The sequence below is a fragment of the Gracilinanus agilis genome, unplaced genomic scaffold (genome assembly GCF_016433145.1).
Source record: "Gracilinanus agilis isolate LMUSP501 unplaced genomic scaffold, AgileGrace unplaced_scaffold44800, whole genome shotgun sequence".
Classification (NCBI taxonomy): Eukaryota; Metazoa; Chordata; class Mammalia; order Didelphimorphia; family Didelphidae; genus Gracilinanus; species Gracilinanus agilis.
The window spans coordinates 776-11,648 of record NW_025378912.1 but is presented as its reverse complement, the minus strand read 5'-3'; the positions used below and the strand labels follow the sequence as shown (position 1 = coordinate 11,648).

Genomic DNA, 10,873 nt, shown 5'->3' with positions numbered 1-10,873 from the left:
CCAAGTAAAAGGATGGATGGGGAGCTTGCAGTCCAAGTTTATGGAGGAAGCAGGAATAGAAAATAGAACAAAGATTCTTTCCCTTTCTCCATGCAACTGTAGCTGAGAGGCATGGAAATTAAATGGTTTCCTAGCAAAATCATCCAGCCTCTAACTCAGGTTCTTTAGTCACAACTACCCACAATCATTTAAGGAAGCCTATTCCACTTTCAATCAATTCTAATCGTCTTAATTGTTGTTTATAAAAAGCTTAAGTTAAACTTTCAGTAATTTCCAACTAAGAGCAAGCAGAATATATTTTATTCCTTTTCCACATATAGACATTCAAACTCTGAAAGTTTTTAGTCATTCCCACCTCCATCCAAAGACTATAAATACCCTCCATTCTTTCAACCTTCTTTAAAAAAAACCTTTAGTAGATCCTACAATATTGACCAGATATCATGCTAAATATCTCTTCTCCTCTGCTAAACATTAAAAAAGTTGCCTCCATATCCTCTTGTCTCACTTAGCCCTATTGAATCTGCCTTCTAATCTCATCGCTGAACTAAAAATGCTTTCTCCTAAGTCATTAGTCATATGTTAACTATGAAATATAATTATATCTTCCTATTCCTCATTATCATTCTCTCATTATCTACTGGAGACAAAGAGACAAAGACAGAGTCTGAGAAACAGAGACAGAGAAAGATTTATAAAAAGGGAGAGAAAAAGAGGAAAAAGAGAGGGGTGGGGAGAAAAGGAGAGAGAGAGAGAGAGAGAGAGAGAGAGAGAGAGAGAGAGAGAGAGAAGGGGACATAGATAGTATGGGAGGAAAGGAGAGGAAATGGGAAAGGCAGGAGGAGAAGGAAAGAGGGATCTGCTGGAGAAGGCAGGAGGGGAGAGGATTAAGAGTAAATGGAGATGATTGCCGTTGGCAAGCAGAAGGGCTACATCACCATCCAAGAGTGGAGTCGAAGGGACAGTAGGAAATGATTATAAAAGGATATGAGATGGAGAGGAGTGAACAAAAGCATGGTCTTTGCAAATAGTCTCTATTTTTTTTCAGGAATATATGAGGCAAAGTCCTCAGCTGGAAGGGTAGGGAGGAATTTTGTAGGAGGTTTCAGCATAGGAGAAAATTTCTAGATAAGCCACTATAGAGAGGAATAATAAATCTCCTGGCAAGAGGAGTAGGACTGCCTTACTATCATGAACAATTGAAATTATGTAAGATGAATTTGTAGTGGACTCAGTCAGTAGTTCAATGAGAATTTATAGTTCCATTCAGTAGCACATGAGTAGGTAAAAAGGAGATAGTAGTAATTCAGGGTTTGGTTGCCAAGGCATGAACAGCAATAGGTTGGTTCTCTGTTATTTATTCTGTCTCATTTAATGTCATTTTATTTTTTAATCTTTGATATCAAGTTCTGATGATTACTACATTATAATTTTTGTCTGATTGTGCTATGTCTCCTATATTCATATTTACAAAAAATTATTTCTGTGAGAATAATTTCTCAAAATGCTCTATATTCAGGTTCCTGGATGTCACTGAGAATTATTATTTATTCAGATCATTCAGCACACCTTGCTTGGTGATTCTGGTCCAAGCATCAGGAATCTGACCTCTGCCCTTGAATATGAACTTGAAATGCTCTTCTAATTGTGACCTGAAGTGACACACAAACCATTTCCAGTATGGCTGAGCAGATGTGACTGGAGTGATGTTCCATGTAGCATATTCGCCACCTGCATCACGATAAGACTTATACAGGAAAGACTTATCACTAGAAAAACTAAATGAAAAATTACTTGCTACATGGCTGGTACAGAAACCAACTGAAAACTCATCAGTATTGTGCCAATACATGTCAGTGACAGCCTGAGAACGATGGAAAGGGACACTGTGGTCCTTACTATGATTTTTGACTGTATTTGTACAGATTGCCTTGCAAAATGGACATTGCTTTCAGGAGCCATTGAGTTGCTCAGAGAGCATAACTTGGATCTCTGGTACAGCATTCTCTATAAATACAACCTCACAGGCCTTTCCTACATTTTGGATTATGGTATCCACGCGTTCATTCATGGCTTCTCTGAGGAAATCTATATCGGTTATCTTCTGGTGTTCAATATTTCTTAAGTCACCTCTTGGAAAGGACAAATAACTCCCTAGCTTATTACACAATGTGTCCAGCCACACACAAGCAGAATTGTTTTGATCCTTAGCTACCAGAGTTGACTCCTGAATAACAGAGAAGATGATGTTCTTAAAATAGTCCAAAGTGTAACTTAAAATATTATTCAATTTCTCAGTTCCTCTACTTCCACAGTATGCTTCAATCTCTTTCTTCATGTAATTTTTTAAAAAAATTTCTGGTTCACAGATATATAGCCAATATTGCACAAAATTTTCTTCCTTAAACAGAGAGATGCGAATATGTTTTTTCAGATTGGATAGGTTTCCACTGAAGGCAGGACAGTTAGCCCTAATCTCCCCAGCAAGGTCAATGGCTATCTTTTTCCAGATTGCTATATGAAGGGAAGCAGTGAGCTTACGCCCCAGAAAGTCAACAAATGTCGTGATGGAGGTTGCACCTTGGCAGGAAATCTTAAAGCTTATAAAGAAATCCTCTCTCTTGCTTTCCAGATATGTGACAGGATCATGTGCTCTCTTGAATGCTTTGTGCATATCCAAAAAAATAGCTACTGCTCTTCTACACAAACATAAGGACAAATCCATTTTATATTCACTTGTAAATGTGTATCTAGATTCATTGGATGCAGAAGCAGTTTCCTTATCTATCAATTGCAGTATTTCATGGAAATAACTTTTGTTATAATCCCTTCCCATTTCTAAATAAGATTCAATAGTTTTGTTGACCAGAGACATGATGTCTTTGGTAGTTTGCCTTATGATCACCCTATCACTATGTGCTATGGAGGGAGTGAAAACATGATATATTTTCTTCATTTTGACATGTTTTTCAAAATCAATGGAAAATGTTTCCCTTCTGGAACAAGATAGAAGTTTCCTTATGACATTGTGCTCCTGCTTAAAATGGTCTAGAAAGACATCCTCCAAATCTACCTTGATATTGGGGTCTTCCTCAGGAGGGGAACTTGAGGACACTTCAGAGACCCACTTTGTCCAAAGTTGGTTAAATTTCTCTCTCAGTTCATCCTCACTTAATTCTTTACCTGTTACTAAGAGAGCCACATCTCTACTTCTTAACAACAGCTGTTTTTCATATTCTGATTTATTTTTATCTAATTTATCTTGACTTTTCCTGGAACTAAGAAAATCAGTGGACTTTCTGGTGATTTCTGAAACAAGGGTCTCTTTAAGATTTCTAAATTTATTCACAAAATTTCCCTTCCACCGAATCAGAATTTCATTGTCTTGGTCTTCATCAAAATATCTTTGAAGTTCTTGCCTGATTGCTTCATATTTTTCTCCAACATTAGCCTCAATAGAACTTCTTTTGAGATCCTGGATTTCCCCATATTTAATCTGATTGGTCAGCTGGTTTTCCAAACCCAATACATGACTTCTAAGCTGCAAAGTGCAGTTGTTATACATTGTCTTAAGTTTGCTTATGGCCATGATCTCCCTGGTATTCTTAAAGCTGAAGATGAAGTTTTCCTTCACCAAGGCTTTCCACAAATCCTGGATCCGGACTTTTATATCAGACATCTTCAGGATGCTGCCCTTGGATTCTTCTTTGGCAGCCAAAATAATTCCTCTTTTAAGATCCTGGATGTTGTGGCTATAAGTGGGGTTGGGAGCAGCCATTGGCGGATCCCCTTCCCATAGATGAGCAAAATAGTAGACCTGGGTGTTTACATCAAACCGAATGACATCTCTAAAGCAGGTAATATCTGTGCATTGTTCGTGTTCTGCAGCAATAGCTGCTATTTCATCCAGTCTCTCCTGCAGTCTTCTTCTTCCTTCCATGTTCTGGTCTTTGGCAGTCATTTCACTCACATTCTGATGTACAAAGAGACAACTTGGAGAAATGTTTACTTGCTTCATTCTCAGAAAGGCCTGCACAGCAATTTGCAGAATATCTTGCATTTCTGAAGGATTCTTTCCAAATATATTGATCAAAGTCAGATTTCCAAGGCCAATGACAAAGGTTGCCAGCTCATTGTCCTGATTCTGTGACTTGTTCATGAGTTCTGGGGCCCGGAGTCCTTCTGTGTCAACCACAAGGACAAAGTCAAAGCCCAGCTCTTCCTGCAGGGTCTCCTCCACCTTCACCAACTGCATGTAGGCTCCTCGTGTGCATCGCCCCGCACTGACATGGAACTGTAAGCCAAACATAGCATTCAGCAGAGTGGACTTCCCTGTGCTTTGCAGACCAAGAACAGAGAGAACAAAGAGTTTTTTGTCTCCAATTTTCTCAATTAATTTGTCAAAAACAGCTGCCACCCACTTCAGAGGTACATAGGAAGCATCCCCATCCATCAGCTCAAGGGGGTACCCAGAAACCATCAGATCAGCAGCAATTTGAGGAAGAGATAAGATTGTAGTATGCCTTTGGGATAAAACTTCTTCCAAAACTTCATAGATCTGGCAAACTTCTCTGAGGATATGTTCAATACCCAATGAGGAATCACTGATCTCCTTAGAGACAGTTTCCAATTCCATTTGGTGGTGTTTTGAGAAGACATTCTTTGATCCCTTTTGGTTTTCTGCCAATGCCTGGGAACACAACTGCTTGTGCCTCTTATAAAGCATTTCCAGGTGACTTTTGGTCAGGGTGTCCATAAACATGCCCAGCCACTGCAGGAAGTACAAATGAGTTTTGTTGTCTCTCTCTGAATGAAATTGGAGGACTGCCAACACAGACAGCATTAATTCATTGAGAGGAAATGCCCTCTTTAGCCGGGTTTGCCTTATTATTTGCTTTTCTGTCTCAATTTCACTCTTGTGCTGTTCAAGGCTACGGTTCCCTTTCTCTCTCAGGTGAAAAAGCTCCTTATCCTTCTTACACCACTGGTGCCAAAGTTCTCCTTGAAGGGGCAGTAATTTCTCCTTTATTTCAGACAATTTCATCTCTTTCATAAGGGCCATTAAACTTTCTGCCTTTCTCTTGGCTTCCTGACACTCCTCTCTATCCAGGTCTACAAGAAAGCCATACTGGCGAGCAACATCTGCACAGTCCTCAAGACTGAGAAAGGGACCTGAAGACTTTAGCAGGTGATTGATGACACTTGTGAGTTCATCTATTAATTCTGCCTCATTTCTATTCCTGATCCCAATTCTCACTTTCTGGCCAGAATCATTGCTTACAGTATTATCTATGTCATCAAACAAATAAACCAAAGGTTTTGGTGACTTCCACAGATCCCGGACCATTTTTGTGGTCCTCTCACTTTTATCAGAAGCAGACACAAGGACCACTATGACTGAAGAAATTTCTTGCAGAAATCTGATCTGTGTCTCATAGTCTTTGGCATCTCCATGGAGATTGGTGAAAGCAACACAGCTTTCAAATCTGTCCTCAGGTCTTCCCCCTGGGAAGAACCAGGAGATTTCTACCACACCTCCCATCAAGAGGCAGGATTTGTTGCTTCCTCGGCAGTGACGGTGGAAAAAAGTATCATGTTTGTGCTTACTCAGCAGAGAGTTCAAGATCTGAGATTTGGAAGAAGTAGCAGAATTCACAACTCTTATAAAAGACACAATGGGGATGGGTACTTGGAAGATGAGTTGGTTATTAAAATTAATGAATTTGTCTTCTCCCTCTGATTTCTCTCTCTGTCTCCAGTTTCTCTTGATTTGGCTGAAAGACCAAAGTGGGAATTCTATTACAGAATTAGAGGGATTGGGCACCACAAGAGGGAGAGCAAATTGGCAGATGGAAAATTTGTTAGAAATGTATTGTCTCATGAAGTCATCTGCACAATGAAAAATCATCATCTGGATGTCCATTGGGTGAATGTGGGGCGGGCCTGTGGTCAAGAGGGCAGAGGGTGTGTCACTGTCATTGAACAAATCATCATAAGGATCTGAAGTGTCATCCTCAAAGTTTCTGAGAGTCCTGGTCTGACCAGTTGTGTCTCCCTCTATCTTGCAGACCAAGTATCTAAGTCTGCAATCCAGCATCAATAGCTTCTGTAGGAAATAAAATGGCAACTGATTCTCTTTGTCTGGCTCAGTGTCATGCACAGAAGTCTTGGAAATCAGATGGAAATCTGCCTGACCCATCTTCCTTGGATAGTAAGGCTCCAGATCAAGCCTCTTGGCTAAGTCTAAAAAGCTGGAATTTATCACTTCATGCTGTTTGATGGTACTTGGTTCTGGTTCACATAACTTTATCTTGCTCTGAGAGATACTTTCCAGTTCTTTTTTCACCTGGTCCATCTGTACACAGTTCAATGTAGCTTCATATTCTCCACGGATGAGGAAATTCAAGTCTTTCTCCAGAGTTTCCCAATCATGACCTGCCCTGGGTTTTGAGAGGATATGAAGGACTTCTTTGGACCATGACTGTCCCATGTGAGATTGCATGAGCTCCAAACGTTGCTTCTTTTCTTCTGAAGACACAGAAATAGGACTAGTGGTAACTGTGAGTCCTGTGAACAGAAGGAATGCCTGAGCCATATAGTCACATTTCCTATTAAGGTTCTGGTATTTTTCATGGGCTTCTTTCATTTCACATAACAGGAAATTTATGTCTTCACGTCCTAGGAGACAATGAAATGTTTGATTTTTCTCCTTGTACCCTGCACCAACTGCAATGGAAAGTAACAGTAGGTATGTGCCTGACTCTCCTGACTGTTTCAAGGCCTTGAGAAAGGAGCTGAGAAATGAACTGATCTTATACGTGGCCTTTCTTCGAGCTTCTTCCATCTTTCCCAAGAACTCTAAGTTAGGATTTATTTCAAGAAGGCCATTCTTTTCCCTTTCTAAGAGTTCGATGAAATCATCAAATTCTGTAACATGTATATCTTGTTGTTGCTTTCCTGAGTGGAAAATCCACTGCATGATTGTGTGACTCTGTGGGAAGTTTTTCACTTGATAGACATGAGGATACAGAAGGCTACGCAACTGAGATTTAATGAATTTGACTTCATGAATTGGGGAATCCTTGTAAAAGTTGACAATGTCCACCAAGAACTGTTGCAGAGATGGGTTTTTGAGACAGATATTAATCCAAGGGTCATAGTTCCTGGTCTTCTCACTCAGCTTTTGCATGAAATTCATCATTTTCTTCAATTTCTCCTGAAGTTCAGAGATTTCCCAGGATTCTACTTCCTCTGAAAAAGACTTGGCATCATTGATGGCACTCAGTAATTCCTCTCCATCCTGGGTCCTTTCATGTTGGCCAGTCAAGGCTGTATAAGTGTCTATGAGGCAGTGAGTCAATTGAAGGGGATCCTGAAAATCTTGTCTATGGTTAGACAGAATTATATCCCAGACAGGCACTAACTGATAACCTCTGTCAATGACACGCCAGGTACAGTTGCTGGCCACAAGACCAGCTTTCCATTGTGGAAGAGAATCTACCTCTGGGGGGCCTCCTGTTTGGAATACAGACAATTGGAATCTTCCTTGCAAATTAATGGAATTTGTATTGTGAGAAGACATTTGAGATTGAGAGTTTGATATATTCATTCCGGCTGCAACCCTCACCCCAAAACCAGAGTAGCTCCCTCCAATATATACATCAAGTGCCTCTGAGGCTTGTTTCTTCACATCGTGAAGCTCCTCTGACCTGAAGCCTTCTGTTACAGCTTTCCACCAGAATATTCCTCCCAAATGCAATGGGCCCTGGTTCACATGAGAGCCAAACCTTTGGAAAAATGCCTCACATCTACGCTTCAGTACTTGAGTTTCTGAACCATTGGAGTGGATCAGAAGTTTCTCTAACTGTTTTAACTCTTGCAGAGCTGACCTGCTAAGACAGAGTCGATCCTTTTCAAAATAGCAGGAAGCCAGTGGGATGTAACTGAACCTGGTGAGGCAGCTGTAAGTGTTCTCAGAGTGTCCCCTGTGGACCTCTCTGGAGTCAGAAGATCTGGTATAATTAGTGCTGGATTCCAGGTTCCATCCCCAGCCTCCATCCTTGGCCAAAAAGCTAACAGTAAAGCCCAATTTCTCCATGCTTTGGGTAAACAGTGACTCTTCACGAGAAGATGAAAATTCCTTAGTTTCCATCCGTGTCCCCTGTTCTGGGCTGAGCAGAAAGATGTTCTCTGGGACACTGAGCAGTTCTTCTCTCCTCTCCAAAAGATCCTCAGGCTGGCCAGTTTGGTAAATCCCCTGCAGGGCTAGGCCACCTGACACTCGTTTCAGGAGCTCCTGGTCAGGAAGATTCTCCCTCTTGGAGAGAGTGCCTTCCATGAGACTAAGGTTTCTCTTCATGTTTTCTATGACCTCTATTAGGGGTTTCTTAGTGATTGGCCAGTACTCTGGTGAGATCTCCATGGCCTGCCTCAGCTCTTCTTCTTTCCTCCTCACAATCTCCTCTTGGAGACTTTTACCTGCCACCTGCATCTCCTTCAGTTCTATCAAGGCTAACTGTGCTCTCTCTTGTCTCTCCTTCACTGTCACCCAGTGCTTCTCTTGCATCTCCCCTGATCCCTGGGTGCTGGACAGCTGAAGAAGTTCTTCTAATGCCCTCTTCTCCCATTGATGTTTGACCTGGGATTTCAGTGTCAGAACTTCCTTCTGTTCTAGGTGTTGTAAGGTTTGGACAGAGGTCACATCCAAGCATTCCTGCAGCTTAGATACCCAGTACTGGGGATCCAGGCCCACTTCTTGCAACTTCTTCTCCAGGTCTCTTATTCCAGAGTCTTCATGATCTGGTTCAATAGCATTATCCCTTGGTGTAGACATGGCTGTAGGAGAGTATAAAAAATTGATTAGTCAGCCTTTAAAAACAAAAAGAGGGGAAAAATAAGGGAGGGGGTAGAAAGGGAAGTTAATCAAGGGAGGGGATAAGGGATAGGGCCTTTATAGCGAGCCACTGGTTTTTAAGGAAATAGTGTAAGAAGAAGGCATAGGAATAGGAGAGGATATGAAAATGTCAGCAAATGCACAACTGATTATTATAACTCTGAATGTGAATGGGATGACCTCGCTCATAAAACTGAAGCAAATAGCAGAGTGGATTAGAAACCAAAATCCTACCATATGATGTCTACAAGAAACACATATGTGGCTGGTGGACATACACAAGTTTAAGGTTCAGGGCTTGAGCAAAATCTTTTGGGCGTCAAGTGAGAAAAAGAAGGCAGGAGTGGCTATTATGATTTCTGACAAAGCCAAAGTAAAAATAGATATGATTAAAAAAGACAGGGAAGTTCATTACATCCTGATTAAAGGCAGTATAAACAATGAGGAAATAATACTGCTCAATATGTATGCACCAAGTGGGATAGCATCCAAATTCATAAAGGAGAAACTGGCAGAGCTCAAGAAGGAAATAGATAGTAAAACCATACTAGTGGGAGATCTAAATATTCCTCTGTCAGATCAAGATAAATCAAACCGAAAAAATAAATAAGAAAGAGGTAAGAGAGGTGAATAAAGTCCTAGAAAAATTATATTTAATTGATATGTGGAGAAAAATAAATAGGGACAAAAAGGAATACACCTTCTTTTCAGCTGCACATGGCACATTTACAAAGATTGACCATGTTATAGGGCATAGAATCATTGCAAACAAATGCAAAAGAGGAATAATAATGAATGTAAACTTCTCAGACAACAATGTAATAAACGTAATAATTAGTAAGGGCATCTGGACAGGCAAATCAAAAACTAATTGGAAATTAAATAATAAGATTCTCCAAAACCAGTTTGTCAAAGAAGAAATCATAGAAACAATCAGCAATTTCATTAAAGAAAATGACAATGATGAGACATCCTACCAAACTATGTGGGATGCGGCCAAGGCAGTACTCAGGGGAAATTTATATCCTTGAGTGCATATATTAACAAATTAAGGAGGGCAGAGATCAATGAATTTGGCATGCAACTCAAAAAATTAGAAAGTGAGCAAACTAAATATCCCCAGATGAAAACTAAATTAGAAATACTAAAAATCAAGGGAGAAATTAATAAAATCGAAAGTAAAAGAACTATTGAATTAATAAATAAGACTAGAAGCCGGTATTTTTTAAATACAGATAAAATAGACAAAGTACTGGTCGATCTAATAAAAAAAGGAAAGAAGAAAACCAAATTGACAGTATCAAAGATGAAAAGGGAGACCTCATCTCTAATGAAGGGGAAGTTAAGGCAATCATTAAAAACTATTTCCACAATTATATGGCAATAAATATAACAATTTTGGAGATATGGATGAATATTTACAAAAATATAAACTGCCTAGATTAACAGCAGAAGAAATAGAATACCTAAATAATCCCAAAGCAGAAAAAGGAATTGAACAAGCCATCAAAGAACTCCCTAAGAAAAAATCACCAGGGCCTGATGGATTCACAAGTGAATTCTATCAGACATTCAAAGAGCAACTAATCCCAATACTATACAAATTATTTGATATGATAAGCAAAGAAGGAGTCCTACCAAATTCCTTTTATGACACAAATATGGTACTGATTCCAAAGCCAGGGAGATCAAAAACAGAGAAAGAAAACTATAGATCAATCTCCCTAATGAACATAGATGCAAAAATCTTAAATAGAATACTATCAAAGAGACTCCAGCAAGTAATTAAGAAGATCATCCACCATGATCAGGTGGGATTTATACCAGGAATGCAAGGTTGTTTCAACATTAGGAAAACCATCCACATAATTGACCATATCAACCAACAGTCTAACAAATAAAAATCACATGATTATCTCAATAGATGCTGAAAAAGCCTTTGACAAAATACAGCATCCATTCCTATTGAAAACACTGAAA

The 10,873-nt window shown here is 39.7% G+C and overlaps 1 pseudogene; it reads right to left on the bottom strand.

Annotated features, from left to right (window-relative positions):
- Window positions 1–834: 834 nt before the first annotated feature.
- LOC123255365 lies at window positions 835–8,833 on the bottom strand (annotated as a pseudogene).
- Window positions 8,834–10,873: the final 2,040 nt, after the last annotated feature.